Below are 10,698 nucleotides of genomic sequence, written 5' to 3' on the forward strand. Positions count from 1 at the left end.
CCTTGCATGCCATACTTCAAGCCTTTCACATCTCCTCGCGCCAGCTGTCTGCGTCCCGCGGAAAGACGGGGGGGTGGGGGGTGGGGGGGGGGGGGGGGGGGGGACAGGGCACAGCGGCGCAGAGAGGACCAAGTTGTGAGCCTGGCTCGCGCTCCTGCAGTCTCTCCGCCAGCCGCGCGACGCACTCATGCGCACACACACAAACACGCACTTTCACCCTCAGAGCTGGTCACCTCCTTCTGCTGCCGCTGCTGCTGTTGGACACCCCCCCCCCCCCCCCCCCCCCCCCCACACACACACACACACACACTCTCTCTCTCTCTCTCTCTCTGTTCCATAGCGATTCCTCTGTGTGTGTGTGTGTGTGTGTGTGTGTGTGTGTGTGTGTGTGTGTGTGTGTGTGTGTGTGTGTGTGTTGGTGGGGGTCCCAGTACTGATCAGTAGCTCATTAAGTTTAATAATAGGAAAAATAATCAAAGTAAACATATTCTCATTTTCAATCAAAATGTTATTTTTTTATTATTATTTGCAAATCTGATTTTATTTAGTTTATTTTTAACCCTTAAAACTAAAACATTTGTTATTTTAGTTGCTTTTTTAATGCAAAATTGTATGTAGAATTCTTTTAATCCCAATCAGCATGCAGACGTGACGTTTCCGTGTAGACATGACGTTTCCGTGTAGACATGATGTTTCCGTGTAGACATGTTTCCGTATAGACGTGATGTTTCCGTGTAAACATGACGTTTCCGTGTAGACATGATGTTTCCATGTAGACATGATGTTTCCGTGTAGACATGATATTTCCGTGTAGACATGATGTTTCCGTGTAAACATGATGTTTCCGTGTAGACATGATGTTTCCGTGTAGACATGATGTTTCCGTGTAGACATGATGTTTCCGTGTAGACATGATGTTTCCGTGTAGACATGATGTTTCCACGCAGATGTGACGTTTTCATGCAGACGTGATGTTTTCAGCCTCAGTTGTCAGATTCTGAAAACTTTACAGTTACACCCAGCTGAGTATATAAGTGATATTACTCAGGAGACATCAGCAATTTAACAAAGTTTTAATGTTTATCTGACTTCTTATTGTTTCAGTTGCTCCGTTTGCATTTGATGAAACAAAGTTAAGTTGAAAATCGTCATGAAAGCTGTTTTGTTTCCATTTATGAAAGATTGACAACATATGTAGAGATTTATTTTTCTTACACACTTATTCTGTTTATGTTCTGAGAACAGCTGCACTTCATCACTTATTCTGTTTTTATTCTATTTGTGTTTGTCGTACCAGTCAACTTCTTTGGAAAATCCATGTATTATATCATATTCTTTAAAAAATGTGTCTTGCTTTTGACCCTGGGAAGAGCTCAGCTATTAAATTTGAGCCTTCCCAGAGACTCAACACACTGATTTTAACTAAAATCAGCAGCGATGCTGCCGGACGTTGTCATCAGTGATGACCATCGATTGGCCACCCTGTTAGAAATTTCCTAGCTACGCCCCTGTTTCTGTCTCCCCTCCCTCTCCTTTCTCCTCCCTGTTTGCGTTCTCCTTCTGTTCTCGCTGATTAGACGTGCGCTGCTTTGAAATGACTTCAACATCCCTGCTTCAGCCTGAAGGATGGGGACTCAGCAGCCCAAACACACGACCCTTCCACTCTTTAACAACACTTTTTGCGTCCACTTGTAAACTTGGAGGCTGTGTTTGCTTGTCTCAGAGCGCCACATGCGTGACCTTTGACCTCCCCGTACAGCAGTGTCCATCAACCTTGTTGTGTCATTTGCAGCTTTAGCCTACATGTTGAACTAGTTTCAGCAGCAACACATCGGTAAGGGCTTGTATGGAGATTCAAATGGGTCAGTCTTGTCGCAATACGCAATTACACACACACACACACACACACACACACACACACACACACACACACACACACACAGGTAGAGTAACTGGGACAAGCCACATGCTGCTTCACAGATTTCTCTGCACCTGGAACAAGCACAAGACCTTCATTTGCGTGTGTGTGTGTGTTTAATGTGCGAGAATGTGTGGCTGTGAAGGTGAAGTGCGGGTAAATCTCAGGATAAACAAGATGTCTGGGTTCCACCACACTGGCTTTCCTGATTAGTTCTGAAGTGCACACACACACACACACACACACACATGCATGTGCACAAATTTAGCTGAAACAGAAGCCGCTTTGTGTGAGTGGGAAGCGGAGGAAACGTACACGCGAGCTCAAGTCGTGCAGGATTCTCACGCAGCTCCCAATCCCCTTGCACAGCCGCCCACCACAGTCCTCCCACAGCACAGCAGAGCAAGGCGGCTCTGTGGGGGATGAGTAATACACATGCTCTCTGTGGGGGCAGCCTCTCGTCCGAGCGCTTTGCTTGTTTTTTGTCTTCTTAGACGTTTGATTACAATTTGTTCTTTTAATGGAAGCGTTTCCAGCCTGCTGCAGAGACGTGGTCGTAGTAATGCTCATTCAACGGCAGAAAAATGCCTTCAAATGTCAGAGGAACAGTTTTAGGAAAAGTCACGTTGGCCTTATTATGCCTGTTGACCTTTCCTGCAGGTCTGCCCGGTTGTTTAAATCACCGTGCATGATGTTTGGTTGTGTTAACATTTGCGGCCTGGAGACACGCTGGTTGGAGGCCTCTGACTTCGTTCCTGTTGTTGTTCGTTTCTTTCATGAGATCGTTGGAACCAGGATAATCCGCTTTGTTAGCGTCACGCCCTGCAGCAGTAACCTATTTTCTTTTATTAGCGTGTGAGGAAGAAGGCAGGAGAGGTGCGATGAGGGGTCCGTGGTGGCTCATGGGAGCGCTTTGTGAAGGGTTAAGGGGCATAATATCACCCCACATATGATCCATGTCGGCTTTTCTAACAGTCCGGTCGCACACACACCTGAAGCAGAAGAAGGAGCTCTACAGACCGCTGGCTTCACTGTGCGGCACTTAAAACAAGATCTCATTAATTTAAGAGCTTCTCATTTTGCAGACTCTCTGCTGTTTAACCAGCTCAGCATTTCACAACTTTTATGGCAAACATTTCTGCACACTAACATTCTGCTCAGTCTGGCTGCATCCTCTGGTTGGAACGGCACAGTCCGACCAAAAAGAACAAGACAAAAATCTAAATACTGAATTATTTAAATCGTATAGATTTAGAAACCCGAGGTCCTCTAACTGAGGAACCGTTAAAGCAGACAGGTCCAAAACGTGCAAAACTACCCATCCTGTCTTGTTCTGCTTCAGTTTATCAGAGATGATGTTTGCAGAGACATCTAGAGCTACAGATGCATCATTTCATCCTGAAAGCCATCTGGACTGTAAACATACTGATATTTACACGTCTTCACACATCTCTCAAGTGTTCCCTTTACTACAACCTCATTTCCACCAATGGGTGCAGGTCGGTCAGGCAGGAAGGATACCCTAATATCCCACCTGACCCTGTTTTTATGGGTCCTAATCTAACCAATCCGACCCAGCAAGGAGGAGCTTGACACCCTGCAAGCCTCTGATTGGTTGAAAAAAACGCCTAACTTGCTGTGAAACCTGTAACAAAGTTGTTGGTTTTTTTTATTTCAATTCCAAATAGCATACATACAAAGTCTAATACAACAGATGCATAAAGGGATGTGAGAGATGTACAAAGGATAGTAAGAAAGTAACAGAAAATAAAGCAAACAAAGAAAAAAGAATAAATAACAACAGTAACACTCGTGTTAAAGTCTCTTCACTGGCTTCCTGTTGAACATCGTATTTGTTTTAAAATCCTGGTTCTTACTTTCCGAGCCCTACATGGACAGGACCCTGGTTACATGGAGGACTTAGTTAAGCCCTACAGTCCGGCTCCAAGTCTAAGGTGGACCGGGAAACACCTGTTGATGGTCCCACGAACCAGTTTTAAAAGAGACCGTTCTTTTAAAGCTGTCCCTCCCCGTCTCTGGAACGAGCTTCCTCAGGATCTCCGCTCTCTGGATTCAGTAGATGCTTTTAAAAACCTCTTAAAAACATATTTGTTCAGGCATTTCAGCTCCAAACAGACTCGGTGACACTGCTGTGTATTTATACTGTTATTTTTTTTGTTTTTTTCCACACGTTGCAGGTTTTTGTTTTATTGTTGTGAAGCACTTTGTGTCCTTGTGTCTATGAAAAGAACTATATAAATAAAGTTTATCTTATCTAGCTTATCTTATAGGATAAATAATCAACTATATTCCTAAGATAAAATAAATGTTTTAAAAAAAAAGGTTTTTATTCATATGCAAGTCTTCTATCAGTGTTTAGATTTTCACAGCATTCTTCCCTTTCATGTAACTTAGAGAAGAAAAAATTGGTACAAGTCTCTGTGAAAAGCAAAACTTCTGTGAATGGACTTCATAAATCTGTTTTTATGTATGAAAAACTTTCCAAGTATTACGACGGAGTTGACCAGTATATTGTGAGCATTGTTTCTGGTAGTGAAACCATATAAAACATTCTTTTTCTGAAGGTCAGGAACAAGCAGAAATTTAGAAAGCCAATGGAATAAATCCACACAAAATGCATTGATGAAGATGCAGTAAAAAATGTGATCTGTGTTTTTAATGTGATTAAACAGAAAACACAATCATTCCAGTCAAAGCCAAAACGTCTAGAGAGGAAATCAGATGATAAATTCCAGTGATGATCTGAAAATGAAGCTCCGTGGACCTGGAACAAAGCAGGAATGGCTTCTTGTTTAGAGGCAGATTTTCTTTTTGTTGATTAAATCTCCGTTCGTTGGTCCGAGGAGGTCCACAAACAGCTGAGTCGACACCATTCTCTCCTCTGTTTCAGAGTTCTGTCTTGTTTTTACTTTAAGGACGGCGTTATGTTATTACGTAGCTGAGGCATCTATCACAATCTGGCTGATATTCCACCTCGCAGGTAATCTGAACCGCTCTGTAACCACTCCAACCCACAGCCACGGTAAAAACGAGGCTTATAACTGCTCAGACCTCGTCATTACAGAGATTTACTGATGCAACCTTCAAGCCGAGGCCTAAAAGCGGTTAAATCACGCAATGAAACTTAAGACATTTTATTGATGCATTTATATCTGAATAAGCAGAACAATAAGTAGTTTAAATAGCAGTTTATGTTCCTCCAAAAGATGAATTAAACATGGCGACCAATGGTGCGTTCAGTGGCAGCCGTAATCCATGGCTTTCTCCCTCACCAGACAGGATTGTGGGGGTGTATCAATACATCGACTTACATCCATATATCGATCATGTGGTCAACGAACCAATGAGATTGATCCAAAATGCAAACATTGTTCAAAGAAACCATTTATTAAAGGTGATTTTATTTGACAAAAGGTTGCATTTTCAGCTTCTCTGGAGCATCGTTTTTACTGGTCTGTTTTAACCCTTTAACTTTAACATCAACAAAAGGCCAGAAAAAAAATGTTTCTCTGTTTATTTCTGATTGTTTTGGACAAAAACAAACAGAATAATTATTTTTTAATGCTTGAGATGTCAAAAAGTTAAGTTAATAATAATTAAGTTAATCATTAAAAGTTAATAATAATGTAACAACAGTGAAATGGTTAAAATGTGAAATAGTAGTTTGGGTTTTACGTACCTAAACCAACTGGTAGAGATGCTCAGGCTGGTTTATTAACAAACTTTTTGTAAATAAACCATTCATTAAATTCATTAAAGTCACTGCAACTTTACCAAACGGTAGACCAGGACCTTAAACGGCTAAAAACAAAGTTTTTATTTTAATTCATTTAAACACCTGAGCTCAGGAATTGATTTGTTAAACGATATTCTAGTTGACTTTTGTGATTTTGATGTGAAGAAAAAAGAAAGAAAACTGACTAAGGGATGATTTTAACAACTGCAAGGAAGAAAAGATCAACATTGTAAAGAGGGGCAGAAATACATAAACACTGCTTCATCCTGCTCCTTTTCAGACTCTATGATAATTGCTACTTTTTAAACCTGTTGATTAAATTGTGTTATGTTGTCTGAAATAAAGAAATATCTATCTATCTATCTATCTATCTATCCATCCACCCATCTATAATGATTTTTTTCAGTTACCTGAAAAATTCCTTCATATCAAAATCAGATTTTGAAATATTAACAAACATCATATTGTTTTCTGATTAAATTGGTGATTTGCACGTCAACAGGAAGGTTTACCCCCCCCCCCCCCCCCTTTCCTGTGGTGCCCATGTGCAAAAAAAAAAAAAAAACATAAATAAATGGATATTTTACTCTCATTTCACCACAAGAACCACCACATGACCAGTCCGGACGCGGTGAACAAGGATGCCTTTTCGGACCCGGAGAGCAGACAGCGAACAGGAAGTTAAGGCCGAAAAGGTTTGTTAAGAACAAGGAACACAGAGATCAGTCGATAACAGAGTCGGTAAGAAAGTGAAGGTGGAGAAGTGGAGAAGTTTTCCTGACAGGTGCTTCAGGAAGACACATGGAAACTCTGGAGCTGCAGGTGGAGCTCAGAAATGATCAGATCTCAGAGGCAGGAGCCAGATGTAAAACTGGTCAGAGTGTGGATTTACATCACACCGTTTCCAGTTAGATAACTGGGCTGCAGTTTAATCCAGTTAAACGAGGCAACATTAACAATATTACTAGAGATGTCCAGACGTAGCGCTGGTTAACCCAACGGTGAGGTGATAAGAGCGGGTGGATGTCCCGCAGGGCGGCTGGGAAACAGCTGAGGAAGCTGCCAGAGCAGAGACACACTCACTTTCACACAGGGATGAAGACAGATCAGCAACACGGGACAAGGACAGACGCCTGAATCTGGAGGCCGGTGACACTCACAGGGTGTTGGATGCCGATGTCACTATATTGCAAAGACGACTGTCAATAGAAAGGCTGAATCAATAATCCCTGCAGAACTCATGGTGCAACATTCATCCTCCAGTAACAAAACAAAGATGGTACAAATGCTCAGTTTGCTATTTTTAAATCCTCTTTTTAATACGATTATTGTTTTACATGATTTCATTTCATGTTGTTTCGTAAATCAGCTGGATCACCGGACAATGCAGCTTTCCGGTTGTTCTCTCCGGGTTTTTAATAAACACACATAATCCTGGTAAACCTTGTTTGTTTCCCTCTCCTGAAACTGGATATGTTTATGTCTCATCCAGGAGGCTTACAATCCAGCCACAACATGCAGAGTTTATACATCTTTACTTACTTCACCACAAATCCAAGGTCTTCATAATATATTTACTTTGAAATAACTGGATGAATGAGACAGTACTTAAATGTATTCTTACCTCCTTTTTCCTGAATTATTTAGATCCCTACACAGGAAGCAAAGGCACGCCGTTTCCCTGAGCAAAGAAAACCAGAAAGGCCAGGTAGGGAGACGGCAGCTCTCTTTGTGCTGGGGGTTACGATTGATGAGGCTCATTGTGGCAGTGCAGGAAGCTAATGAGTCAGAACCACAAGTCAAGCTGTTGGGAAATCACACCAGCTCTAACACACCCCTCTCCAAAAAAAGCCTAATGTAACATATTCGGCGCCAAGCAAATGCAGCTGCAGAGACGACAGACTGACTCAAAATGTCACTTTTTTCATTTATATCTTATGTATGCACGCACAGTCATGTGAAAACCAGTCTGCAATGAGATAATATAGGAACATGTAGGTTTTTAAAAACAGGAGGGGTAAAAGATGTGCATAAAAGCAGCAAAAGAGAACTAGAAGATTCACAAATGGCTGCATCTTCATTAACCATCTTCCTGCCAACATACGCCAGCTGCTTGAATTAAGGCTGTCTGCCATCAGCTTCGTCTTCGTTAGCTCCCAAAGCTCATCTGAGATGCTAAAAGTCTGAAGCATCATTAGCCTGATTGCATAGCCAGTATTATCCATTCTTTCTCTGCCATGGGTTGCAGGAATGTTACAGTATCTGTTTGAATCATCTTTCATTAAAGGGATAATGTGTAACTTTTGGCCTCTACAGGCGCTAAACCTGTAACTACGACTATATCTGTGTTTCCATTACACCTAGAATTGTGCAAAAACTAAATATGCTAAAAAAAAAATTTTAAAAAAGGCTAATGGAAAAACCTACATTTCAAAGAAAGGCTCAAATATTGCTACAAAAACATTCCACTCTCATAAGGTGGTTTTTCAGAAAAAGTGTAATGGAAACACCCTTTTTGCATTTATTTGTCCCCAGACATGAGATGGGGGGTTGTGACCAGTTGATTTCACAGTAAAGATGGTGCAGTGTGGAACATACAACAATGAATTTCAGAGTTATAGAAAAGAAAATGAGGGAGAAAAGCATTGAAAAGTTGTAGCAAATTTCCACTGCATGGAGAAAACCCCAAAAATCCTACGTAGCTACCTTGCATAAGCCACAATTCTCGTAAAATATCATCAACTCGAAGAGATTTTACGAGAACTGAGGCTTATGCACTAAACACAGTGGAAACACCTGCAAATAGCAATTCTTTTTCTTTGAAACCATAGACTGTTTATAAAAAGAGACAGACGGAGCCTCCGTGACGTCACCCGTAGGTTTCTGAAGAGCTGAATTGAAGCTCGGTGGGCGGTTCCTACCATCACCATCTTGGCAGGGGCATGCGTGTCGTCTCGCCCGGAAAATACAAATATGGGCAAAGAGGTGGAGCTGAAAGGGGGGCTGTGAGCGTCATGGTGGATGATTGACATCGAGCGAACTCCGAGCTTTCTGTAGCGAAGAGCTAACCAAGCTAACCTGGAGATAACAGGAGCTAACCAGCTAACGGAGGTAAGCGGGCTAAAGCAAAGTCACGTTGTTAACCAGCTAAAAACTGCGGTTGTTCTACATTCTTCTTACTTGAAGCGTGAGATTGGATACCTGTCAATCAAAAGGACACGCCCCTAAATATGCCGAATTTTGAGATTAAATTACTTTTAAACAGGTTAGAAAAGTTAGAAAGAAAAAAGTTAGAAAAAATTTCACTCCCTCCACAGTTGTCATGAAGGTAAACCTGACCTATTAAACCTAAAATGGATTTTTTTTTACCAGGCTGTAAACATATTTATTTCCGCTTTTTAACATGGGAGTCTATGGGGATTTGCTCTGTTTTGCAGCCCCTAGTGGATGAAGAGGGAAATGCCGTTTCATGCACTTCCACATAGGCCGGAGGTTGCTGCTTGGTCAGAATGTACAAATATCGCTTTTATTTATCAATAAATGTAATGAAAATGCAGCAACTGTGGCAAAACTACGCGGTCTCCATCTGTAACACTCACAAGAAAAACCACACACACACAAAGCAAAAGCTGCCCCAGAAACATGACTATAAATGACAGTTTTGAGCATCAAATGAGTGAAGTTGGCACAACTCAGGTCAATAACTCATGAAAACATTGTCGCCATTAGCTTATGGGACATTACAGTAGCCCTGCTTCCTATTGAACAGCATATGAAAACCATTAAACTAAACCAGCTTCTAATCGTTCTGTTACTTCTGATAATTATATGAATTATAGGAAATGCATTTACTCCTGCAAACCAGCCCAACTTGCACAAAATGTTTAGGGAGTCCCGTTAGCTTTGGTCTGTAGCCAATTAGCTTCAACTTGCTGCATTTAGCTTCTACTAACCAGCTGAATAAAAACCTAGATGTGGAATACCACACTGGGTTTTGTGTTTAGCTAAGAGCACAGTAGTTTATCTTTTTAATCCAGAAGACCAGAATGATGTGTGGTACAGCTGAGCCAGAAAGTAACAAAGTTAGGTTAGCAGACATGCTAACTTGTAAAAATAACCACAATTTACAGCCATCTATGTTGAGAGGAGGAAGTATCGACACAAATCCTTTCCTTTAGGGTTACATTACCACCTCCCAATTCACAATGCTGTTAGGCTAGGTCCTGGAAACAAAAGGAAAACCTTCACACACCATGCTGTAATCAGACTGTGATCTCTTAATCCACCTTATGAAAGACTCTCCATTTTCTAAGAGAATTGTAGAGCAATCCTGAGGCGCTGAAGAGTCCTCAAAGGACAAGACATTTTCTGGGAAACATTGTAATCCAACATTTCATTTCTTATGAAGTGCTTTTTCTTCATTGTCATTACCATTTACAGTGATGGAAGGTGAAGTTGCTTCATCCAAATGCAAAGAAGGCATCATCCTAAACCATTATCCACTTGTGAATCTGAGTGATTGGGATTTATTTATGCTCTGCTCATGCCCTCACACACTCTCATCTACTTCAATAAGCCTGCCCATCCATTACATGCAAGTGCTTGATAATACTTGAGAGCTCTTGAATGTACAGGTGACAAATTTTCCTCTTTCGAGACAACTCTCTGCTCTGTCACACTTCCATGAAATTTAGGAGCAGAAGATTAAGCTGAAGTCTGAGGCGAATATTAAGACCCTTTTTTTTTTTTAAAAAAATTCTACCTCCAAACTTTTGCATGAAAGGAGGACCTTTACTCAACCTGCTTCCAGTCAAATAAATGAGCCACCTTTATGCAGTGGGTACCGTCCACTTGATTACTCTGAAGCACCACAATGCTGTTTTGTCTGACGTCCCGGCTTCTAAGTATAGGCGATTGCCCTATTTAAATGGGATGTAGCTTGCTTTAGTGGGGCGTATGCTTTCTTTTTCTTCTGACTCAGGGTGAAACCAAATCATGGATGTCTCTTGTTGTACATACAGGT

This window comes from Telmatherina bonti, assembly GCF_933228915.1.
Source record: "Telmatherina bonti genome assembly, chromosome: 12".
Classification (NCBI taxonomy): Eukaryota; Metazoa; Chordata; class Actinopteri; order Atheriniformes; family Telmatherinidae; genus Telmatherina; species Telmatherina bonti.